The sequence below is a fragment of the Rhamphochromis longiceps genome, linkage group LG7 (genome assembly GCF_057381845.1).
Source record: "Rhamphochromis longiceps isolate RC_006_pf linkage group LG7, R_longiceps_female_GT1.1, whole genome shotgun sequence".
Classification (NCBI taxonomy): Eukaryota; Metazoa; Chordata; class Actinopteri; order Cichliformes; family Cichlidae; genus Rhamphochromis; species Rhamphochromis longiceps.
In genome coordinates, this window is record NC_140563.1 from 33,913,821 (window position 1) to 33,924,184 (window position 10,364).

The following is a 10,364-nucleotide window of genomic DNA, read 5'->3' on the forward strand; positions in this document are numbered from 1 at the left end:
CACCTTATTCAAGGGTCTTGTTGTTGTGTCTACACAGAAGAAACAACTTCACCAAGAGATACTCTGAAGTTGTATCTTTAGGCACTTTACTAGCACCGTGACATGAAAGCAGACAAGCCAGTTTCTTAACAAAAACATTTCTGCTCTGAACTGGAACAAAAAACCCTTTTTTTTTCTTTTTTTTTTTTTAGAGTAGACAGGGTAGACAATAGACAATAGCTCCTCAGTTCACAGTAGCATTGCTCTGCTAACATGCTAACAGCACATTTGAGTTACTCACCCCCTCCCTCCTGTGCTGAATCATAGCATGAACGAATCACTCAGGACTCACTCACCCCCTCCCTCCTTGCTCACAGCTTCTTCTTCTTCTTCTTGGTTGGCAACCAATGTTAAGGAGCATCACCGCCCCCTGGCTCACAGCTCAGTGGACATTTAGATGAGAAAATATACATTTGACACATTTGAGGAAAATACTAATAAAATAAAAATAAATAAAATAAATGTTTCCTTTAGAAATATTGCTCTATAAAAATAGTTGTTTTTCTTTTTCAATCATTCATCTTAGCAGTAGGATTTACACGGAAAGAGAAACAAATTAAGTTTGAGTGAAAATGTACATTTTTTGCACTCTCTGGTCAACTGACTCAGTGACTGAAATGACTCAGAAATCTGATTCACTTTGGTGAGTGACTCATTCAAACTTGATTCAGTAAAAAGAATCGAATTTACCATCACTAGTGTGCAGATTGTAACAGAGGAGGTCTCTATTGTAGCAGCTGTAGTGACATTCGATATGTATTCATGTACAGAGTCTTATTATATTCCCTTTGTTGTTTTGGAAAAACATTAGAAAAATTATTTTCTTTCATATTTCTCTTTTTTGTAAAGCAAATGTGCTTGCACCTACTATTTTTCACTGTCTGTTGTTAACTCGAGCAAACATAAGTAGTCATTATTAAATACAATGATGCCACTTTGGAAGCCCCGAGTGGTGGGAAAGGGGCGAGACATCCTCAGAGATGTATCACGCCCTGTTCATGTTGCATCTATGTTATCACCATCAGGACAGAAGTACAAGATTGTAAGCACTTTCACAAATGTCTTGCACATGGTTGTTTTTTTTATGCCTTGTAGTTTAACTCTGTTGAACACATCCAGGTGAGATATGATATTGATGTCAATTGCAAATAGTTGTAGTCCAGTGCTTTCTGCGGGACAACAAGCAATACAATGATATAATATTATTCTAGGTTTCTGCGTTTTCCCAAGACCCCAATTTTTATTCCTGAAAAATGTATAGTGTAGCCTTTGCACAATTTTGTCTTAAAGCATGTTGAATGTAGAAGCAACAGTTTAGAGTATTGATTCTGACAATTGCTTTATGGTATTTGTTGATGATCGAACTTTATTTAAAATGAATAAAATCAATGTTTGATTGAAAATTCTACTACCAATATCCAGCAGTAATGCATCTATGACAAATTATGACACGTAGAATCTCGTGTTTTAACTTTGCTTATTTCCAAGGTTGTTTTTTCATCTTTACAAACAGTTTAAAATAAAATAGATGTAATAGTCCATGTCAGTCTGGATTGTAAGATGTGAATAGAAATGCCATTACAAATCCTTTAGTTGGCTGATAACAGGGTACAAATCTGGGTCATAGATCCCTACTGATCGTAGTCTATTATTGTTTATTTTTACAACATAAATAAAAAGGTTTCCTGGGAAACTGTGCTTTATTGTTATAGATAGAACTGTCGTTTTGAAAACAAGTAGTAAGGAGTTGCTCTGTCCATCTATTAAACATTAAACACCAGAATGCCAGCCCAACCTTTACAGCAAATGGGAGTGTGCTTTTCTAATGATATTGTGACTAAAAAAGCATAATGATTCACAGATAATTAGTTTCGTTCAGTCATCACGCTGGAAGGCATTTTAGCAACACAGTCAAGATCCGGCTCGCCAAACAGGACAATGGAAAATCACAAACATTCCATAAGAGAATGTCATTGTTTACATTATGGAGGGAAAACTGTGGGAAACTGGAAGAAAGGGCTCTGCTGTCTGGATTTTATTCATGTGTTTGGGACCAGGGTGCTCATTCTCCCCACCTCACCTCTCAAACACAAATTCTTGTGACTAACACTCACTGGCCTGGCTGAAGGTTCAGCTAACAGGTTAAACAGGTGGAGGGCTAAATGGAGAGGGCTAAATGGAGCGACTCCAACCCGAGGCCCTGTGCCACTATGTTAGGTATACTGTGGTACTACCTGCTTGCTTAGAACTGCCTTATTTCTTCATGGCATAGACTCAACAAGGTACTGGACCATTCCTCAGAGGTTTTAGCATCGACACAATTGCTGCAATTTTGTCAGCTGTACATCCAAATCTGTTCCACCACATCCCAAAGGTGCTCTTTTGTGACTGTGGAGGCCATTTAAGTCCAGTGAACTCACTGTCATGTTTCAGGAAACCGCTTTGAGATGAATTGAGCTTTCATGTTTCTTGCATCAAATTGTGACCCTACCATCCAAACATTACAGGAGAAATCAAGACTCGTAAAACCAGGCATTGTTTTTCCTTTTTTCTTGTCCAGTTTTGGTGAGACCGTGTGAACTTGACCCTAGGTTCGTGTACTCAGTGACAGAAGTGACACCTGGTGTGGTCTTCTGCTACTGCTTTTCTGCATACCTTAGCTGGAGGTTGTGTCTCCACTGCAGATCATCTTCAAGTCATCGGATACACTCAACCGCTGTTGAAAAGGACCAGTGTGGCCATCCAGTCTTCTCCAGATTATCAGTTTACTCAGTGTGGTATATATGGCAGTCCAGCTAAATTTTTTTACTGTCCATTAACAAATCTTCTCCTTGTTTCCAGTTTTTACCCAGCCCACCTTGGATTTAGTCTCATGTGCACCCACCCACCTCAGACGCCACTAATCTCCTGTCACCTTGGCTCACCATTCACCTGTGGCTCACCTGCTGTTTTCTGGAACTGCCCCTCGTTCGCCTGCTTGCGCACCCACTGTCAAGGTCCTCTTAAATCAAGGTCTCTTCCACTACCTCCTCCCCTGCCGGTGTATCAATAATTGATAATAAGCTAGTGATCAAGTTGCACTGTGGGCAAAGTTGTAAGGCTTCACAAGGAAAAATAATACTTGGATTACAACAGATGATATATCACATTCTGCTCTGATCTGTTCTGATCCTTTTTGCTTAAGTCCTCTGAAATTTTGGACATTGTTTAATTGCTTTTGCACCTTTCAATACGCCAAAAAACAAAGCAAGTGATATGTGAGCCAGCTGAAGCTTCCAGGTTCTATTGTGCACATGGGTTTAAGTCATAGTTTAGGCCATGATTATAATTTATGAATCCATGAACCTACTCTGGTCCAAGTTACATACATTTTGTCATCAGATCACGAGTGCAAGAGTTTGACATTCGGTTACCTGCTTGTCCACAGACTCTTACAAAATGATCCCCAGGCGGTGAACCTGAAGCAGACTTCAAATGAGTATAGCAGGACTCTTTCCTCGACCATAGTGACTCCAGATGTCATGTTACAGCAGGGTATAATTAGCACTTTGCTGGGACATGGTTAATGTGAGCTTAATGCAGCACAGGTGAACTTGTGACCTTCTATTAGATGAAATACTAATCAAGACTTTCAGGTAAGGACCACCTAGGATTGGGGGCCAAATGATCATACTGCTCATGATGTAAGGTGAAAACATTTTCAATTCTTTGAACATTTTTTGTTAAAAAGACAATATTCTTGGGATTGGGTGTGAAGGATAGCCTGTCATTATCTGTCAAACTGTGGATTCAAAAGGAATTGTTTGTACAAAATTCCAATAGTACAGAGAAGTTCTTGTATATACATATCTGTAAGAAACAGTCACGTCCTCCTGTGCAGCTATGTGTTTGATCACCAAATTATAATTTCATCTATTGTAGGCACCACAATGGCTAGAGCTGGCTGTCAGTTCAGATTAAGGAATGATTTAAGGGAAATATTAAACATGTCAGTGTCAGCACCACCCTTCTGTTTGGACCAATAAGCTGGATGTTTGATGTGAGAGTCATTGCTTTACCTGATCAGCACTCACTTGTTTGGATGTGTTGTTTTAGAAGACTGCAAAACAGAAGGTCTTGAATCTAACTAGAACTTGGAGGATGAAGAAACTATGCAGTCGGGACTTGTTGATAAAATTAAAAAACGAGGGAAACGTGTATGAAATATGTCGTAATGGAATGTTCTCATTAAGTGTCATTAGTGGTTTGATGGTTTTTGAACCTGATGTTCTTCTGATCTGTCAGTCTATGTGTGTGATTACTTTAATACTTTATAACACCTTAAAAGATCAACCAAGACATAAAATGTAATGCCTGAGAGGAGCTGTTAAACACAGCAGTGGATGTCTGGTCATAAGAATAAATAAACCTTGCTGGCTCATTCAAGCAGGTTTCCATGACAATCCAAACCTTCTCCTGATTATTTAACTGCTCAGTCCACGAAACTTTCAGTATCTTAAAATAAGGAAATCCCCATTAAAAATGTAACCGGATGTTGTTGTTTTTTTGTTTGTTTTTTTCAAATAAATGCATATATATATTTATGAGGTGTAAATTATTTGACTGCAATATGATGAAACACATTAGAGATAATGCTGAGACTTCTATCAGAAATGCAATTTATTAAAAAAAAAATCCCCCCTGAAAATTCACACATCAGGATCATATCTACGGCTTTAAAAAAATCTTGAGCCTGAGAAGGGCAGTTCAGCTCGACACACAGAACAATTGTGAGACTTATCTTCTCATCAGGTCCCTGTGCTGAGCTGCCATCTTTGACTGGAAGCCTCTTACATTTGATTCTGAAAATCTTGGAGTTATTTTTTGAAAACAGTTATTTTGTAGAACAACCACTGGACTTAAATCTTTAAACTGAGACCCTGATATGATTCAGAAATGCTCCCTGGACCTGACTGGCTCCTCTTTAACTTTTGTATTTCCTTAGCCATGAAGACGTCTGTACACCATTGGGCATTACTTGAACTGGCTCCTACAGTTTGAACTGATATGGGTCGAGACCACAGCGGTTCTTTACTGACGTTTGTTTTAGGTGATTGTGGTGTCCAACAGTCCTCAAGCTTAAGAGCTTAAGCACAGTCATAATCTTTCAGAGTGCGGCTGCACTTCAACATGTTTAGAATGATTACATGATTTTTAAGGAAAGAAGCTGATGATGATGATGATGATGATGATGATTATTATTATTATTATTATTATTATTATTAGTTATTTTCTACTCAATGCTGGTAGTTCATTTTTAACCATTTATTGCAATCTCTTAAATAGTATTTAAAGCATTGCTTTAATTTAAGTAATCATTTCAGCTTGACAAATTACTCTCTGCATGTTTTACATGCCCCTAGTGTAACAGAATGTCCTAATCTTTCGTGTATACTTTAAAACAGGAAATGTTAGGCCTGCTTATAAAGAAAGATATTTAGCAGTTTTCAATCTGTTCCACTCCATCCTTTGTTTTTTCCATTTTACAAAATCTTATGACTACTGACATCTAGTGGTAATAAAAAAAAATTCATGTGCAACTATTATTTGTGACTAGAACTCCAAGAGTTTTGGCTCTGACTTAGATTAGAGTCACCATTTGCACTATAATCGTAATAGAAAACAGACCCAATGTTTGTTTTCCTACCTGATATTCAACTCACCTGATGGTTTTATATGATGTTATCATGAGCTATAACCCATTATTAATTCAAAAACACTTACACTATTCTAATTTACCCTAAGATACTGTGCAGGACCCTCATGCTCCCAGGCCTCTGGGAGAGGCCCACAGGGACAAGAGGGGAATTAAAATATATGTATATATATGTATATATGTACCAACACACGCGCACGCACACACGTACAATCTACATTCAAAGACAAACAAGTAAGCTCATCTCATACAGATGTCACTGAAATTCGATATTAGAAGAAAAGAATATTAAAAATCACCTTATATATTGCAGAGTATTTGTTTGTGTATATGGGGGTAGGAATGCACGTTTGTGTCTGCGTTCGTCTGTGTCTATATGTCAGCTTGGGTCTTAGACTCCACCTCTCTGGGAACATCTCAGGCTCTCTGAGGTATGGAGGCCTATCTCCCCTCACCACACTCCCTGCCAGTGGCTGATGCCCTCAGATGCCCTGTGGCCCAGCTGAGCCCCTTCTGGGGGCTGGGGTGCCCTCAGGCCTCTGGCCTCTGGGCCTGAGGCCCGGTCCTCTCTGGCACAGCTGGCTGCCGGCAGAGCCCGCAGGCACGTCACTGCAACCCCCTCTGGCCTCTGCTCCGTGGCTGCTGGGTGACCTCTCGTCTGGGGCTCTCCTCAGCTCTTCCCAGGAGGGTGGCACGGTTGCTCCACCTGGTGGTCCTCCTTGGGTCCTCGTATTCTGGGGCCTCTGGATGTCTGGGGCCTGGATCTCCTGCTTCATGCCCTGGTGGACAGGGCTATGGCTCCCCACACTCCCTAGCAGATTGTTACATGGAGGAACAAGCGTGCTGATCCACACAGGTGTACACACGGGTGTTCACAGACACAAACTACACCTTTCTTGGCTGCTACCTCAAAGCACATTGTGCGCTCTCGATCTTGCGTACTGCACAATAACATGTAATATTTAGCGTCTACTGTTAGCTAGTTTATTGTGATGATGTTGTATTTATTATGTTGCTCTTTCTTGTTTGTTTTCTCTTCTGTTTTTTCTTATCTCCATACAGGTGATCCAGGTGTTGTGTTTGTTTTTCCTTTTATTTTTCTTCCCCCCTTTCTCACCATCTCTTCTCCCCTCTATTTTTCTCTCTCTCCCTCTCTTTCTTTCATTCTTTCTCCCTGTCCTATCCCCCAGTCATGTCTGCCCCGTCTGTAACAACCGAAAATCAAATAAATTATAATTTAAAAAAAAAATCACCACCTTATAAAAGGACACTTAAATTAAAAATACTACATCAACATCCATACTATTCCCACACTTTCCATATAATAACTCAGTTACATTATTTCTTTTATATTATCAATTGCATTACAGCTTCATGTCCTGCACTTTACTCCCAACATCCCGTTAAAAGAATATGAGTATGCATTTTTACATTCACGTAACATACTCTCTGTCCAACAGATGCCATTGTTATACATTATGTGGTGCCACATTACAAATGTTTAAACTGAAATTAATGAGCCATGAGTCCATAAATTAGTGTCACTAAGGTAAACAGTGGACTTCATGACCAAGGGAACTCATAAATATCTGCAACAAATTTTATGGGAATACATGAAATTGTTAACATGTGGCAGACCACCAACAAATATTTCATGACTTTCCATTCACTAGTTACGCTGACAAACACATCACCACACGGCTCACTGTAGTATGTGTGACTGATGCCGCAGTTTAAGAGGTGAAGATGTGAAATGCGTGTCATATGCTCAGTGAGGCATCTGCGTTGAAGTGACATATTATTTTTTTAAACTAAAATTTATACAAGTAATCCCATTGAGACTCTAGATGAAGAACAAAAACCTCACAGTATCTCATGAAGAAATATTTTATAAGATAAGATAAGATGACCTTTATTAGTCTACTGTCTACTGTGCAGGGAAAGTTTTTTTTTTTTAATATATATATTGTTTTATTACAATATCCTTCTAGTGTATTGTTGAATTTCTGGGTTCCAATTTGGACAAAATGCAGCACTATAAATGTACCAATAATGAAGCTTATGTATAAGTTCATTGAGGAAGATCAGCAGTCACACATCTCTCTGCTCCACAGTTCTTTAGTGGCTAATCTAAGTTTTACTTCACTTTCACTTTCCCACGCAGTCAAGCTTATTGCTGACATCACTGCTCTAGTCCAATCATCTTTCTGCCCACCTTCTTCAGGCCAATCAACCTCAACTCTGCGTACTCAAAATCTCACCGCTCATCTGTCATTCTCCCTTGTGCAACCCACCTCTCCCCCATCTCCGCCTCTTCCTTTTTACTCAGGCTCCATTCAAGCCTCCATCTTCTTCTCCACCACCAGCGTCTAGATGTCTCCAAGGGGATCCTGCCCTAATCCCTGTCACTGCTGGGACTGTGATGCGCGATTGGGGTCTAATCTCCAAAGAGTCCTGTATATCAATAAATCGTGCTCAATTCCTTTTAATGATCTCTCCTTATTGAACACCCTTATTCACATTAAGTGAAACGAGCTGAAGTAAAAAAAAGGTACTGAAATAAGATAAAACTACATAAATAAATAAAGTATTTGGTCATTTTCCAATGTCCATTCGAATTATTTCTTACATTTGCTTTTGTTAGCATATTGTGCAAATCTCTGACAGTTTTTTGTTTCTATTTCCTTTTCTGCATAAAATAGCATGATTTATGCCCGTGCATAATTTCCATCCCAACTTGCATAATACTGCAGTGTTCCTTCAAGTGCCACCATGTGGGAGTTTAGAAGACTCATTCAACTGCTGATTAGTTTGGCATGTTATTTTGGAACATATACATGTACAACATGTTGTGTATTTTGATATTCAGCTGCCTGCTTCGTATGGTGTTGGCTTTAACCACAGCTGTGACGTTCAGAGAATTTTACTTACATTACTTTGAGGTCAAACAGTTCTGTGTTACACACTGTTGTCCTGTGAGGGGGTGGAACAAACCACCTCTATTAAGTGAATATAGTAGTTAAAAACAATATTAAGTGAATATAGTAGTTAAAAACAAAATTGTTTACATTAACTTAGTTATTCAACTGGATAAATGTGTATTTTGCAGGCTTTATAAGCTGAAATTCAGAGGGCACAGAGCATTCTCAGTTTGCACATTCGACAGTCACTTACATTGTCCAGTTTTAAAACTAATCTTTTTAATTATGGGCTATTTTTGGGGTGTTTTTTTTTTTTTTTTACTGTTTTTATTGATTATGTGTATAGTTTTATGTACAGCCTAGTAGGAGTGATTTTTTTAAGTACTTTACAAATAAAGATGATATTGATATTATTTGAGTTAGAGACCTTCTGGTTGTGTTTTATTTGATATTTCTAGTAATTCTGTCATGGTCCTGGGCTTTGCCCCAGTGCTTTGTGTTGAATATTTTGACTTCTTCTAAACCCTTTGTTTGTCTGTATTCATTGCTGTGTAACCCTCAGCTTTACGATTCCTTGCTCTGCTCTGACCAGGCTCTGTGCTTATTTTTGTCCTCTCTGTAAGTTGCCAGTACTTCAAGTTAAAGTGCTTTCACATCCTGTCTCCTCCTGCACTTTGGAAGTTGGAAGTTAAAACTATTGAAACCAGATGCCGTGACGCATCAGTGGGCAAAAGTGTCCCAGTTTGGTCAAAAATGAAAGCTCCTCCTGTTTTTCCTCTTAAATGAAACAAAGTTCAAAGTCCAAAACATTCCTACGGTGGTACGTGACAATACTATGAAAAAAGAAAAAAGAAATGATTATGTTTTCTTTTCTCAAGTGATTTTTTTTTTATGAAAACACTAACAATTTAAGGGGCAATAAAATCGGTTTTCATAGAAAAACACAGATTCGCTGCATAGCTTTGTAAATGGAGTTTAGTCAAAACATATGAACTTTTAACATCAAACCAAAGCCAGATTAGAAAAATCCCCAAAGGTATTTTCCACTTCTGCTTTTTTAAATGTCGACAGTTAACCAAATGTTGTAGGTTAAACCTGGGTGTTAATCATTGTCTGGCTCTAGTTTGTCCTGGATAACTGAAATAAACTGATTTACACACAAACAGGTTGTCTTTGTGAGGTTTTCATTTGCCTTTGCAAATGGGGTCAAACAACTATAGGGCACATGTGCACTCATGGCCACATATTATAGTCAGGACATTCCATGCAAAAGATAACTTGCGCACTACATTTGAGTATATCTTGTGTTAAAAGATTATATGGAGACGAAACGTGATAATACGGTTACTTCCATTCAGCAAAGTCAGCTTTACACAGAGAATCTTAAAATCATACAAATTTAAAACTTTGCACGATTTGCTCCTTTTCTAGCATCACCACAGTTTAGTTTATATGAATGAAACACATTTTTATACACCCACCTGTTTTTCAGACACCAAACTGAGCTCATGGTCCTGAAGTTAAAACTGCTGAAACCAGATGCAGTGAAGCTTCAGTGGGCAAAAGTGCTCCAGTTAGGTCGAAAATGAAACCTCCTCCTGTTTTTCCTCTTAAATGAAACTAAAGTTCAAACCGTGGTTTTCTGTTCTTAGTTGTTAGCGCATCTCTTATGAGTGAGTGGGCGAATGCAGCTTTTTGGTGGTTTTGAA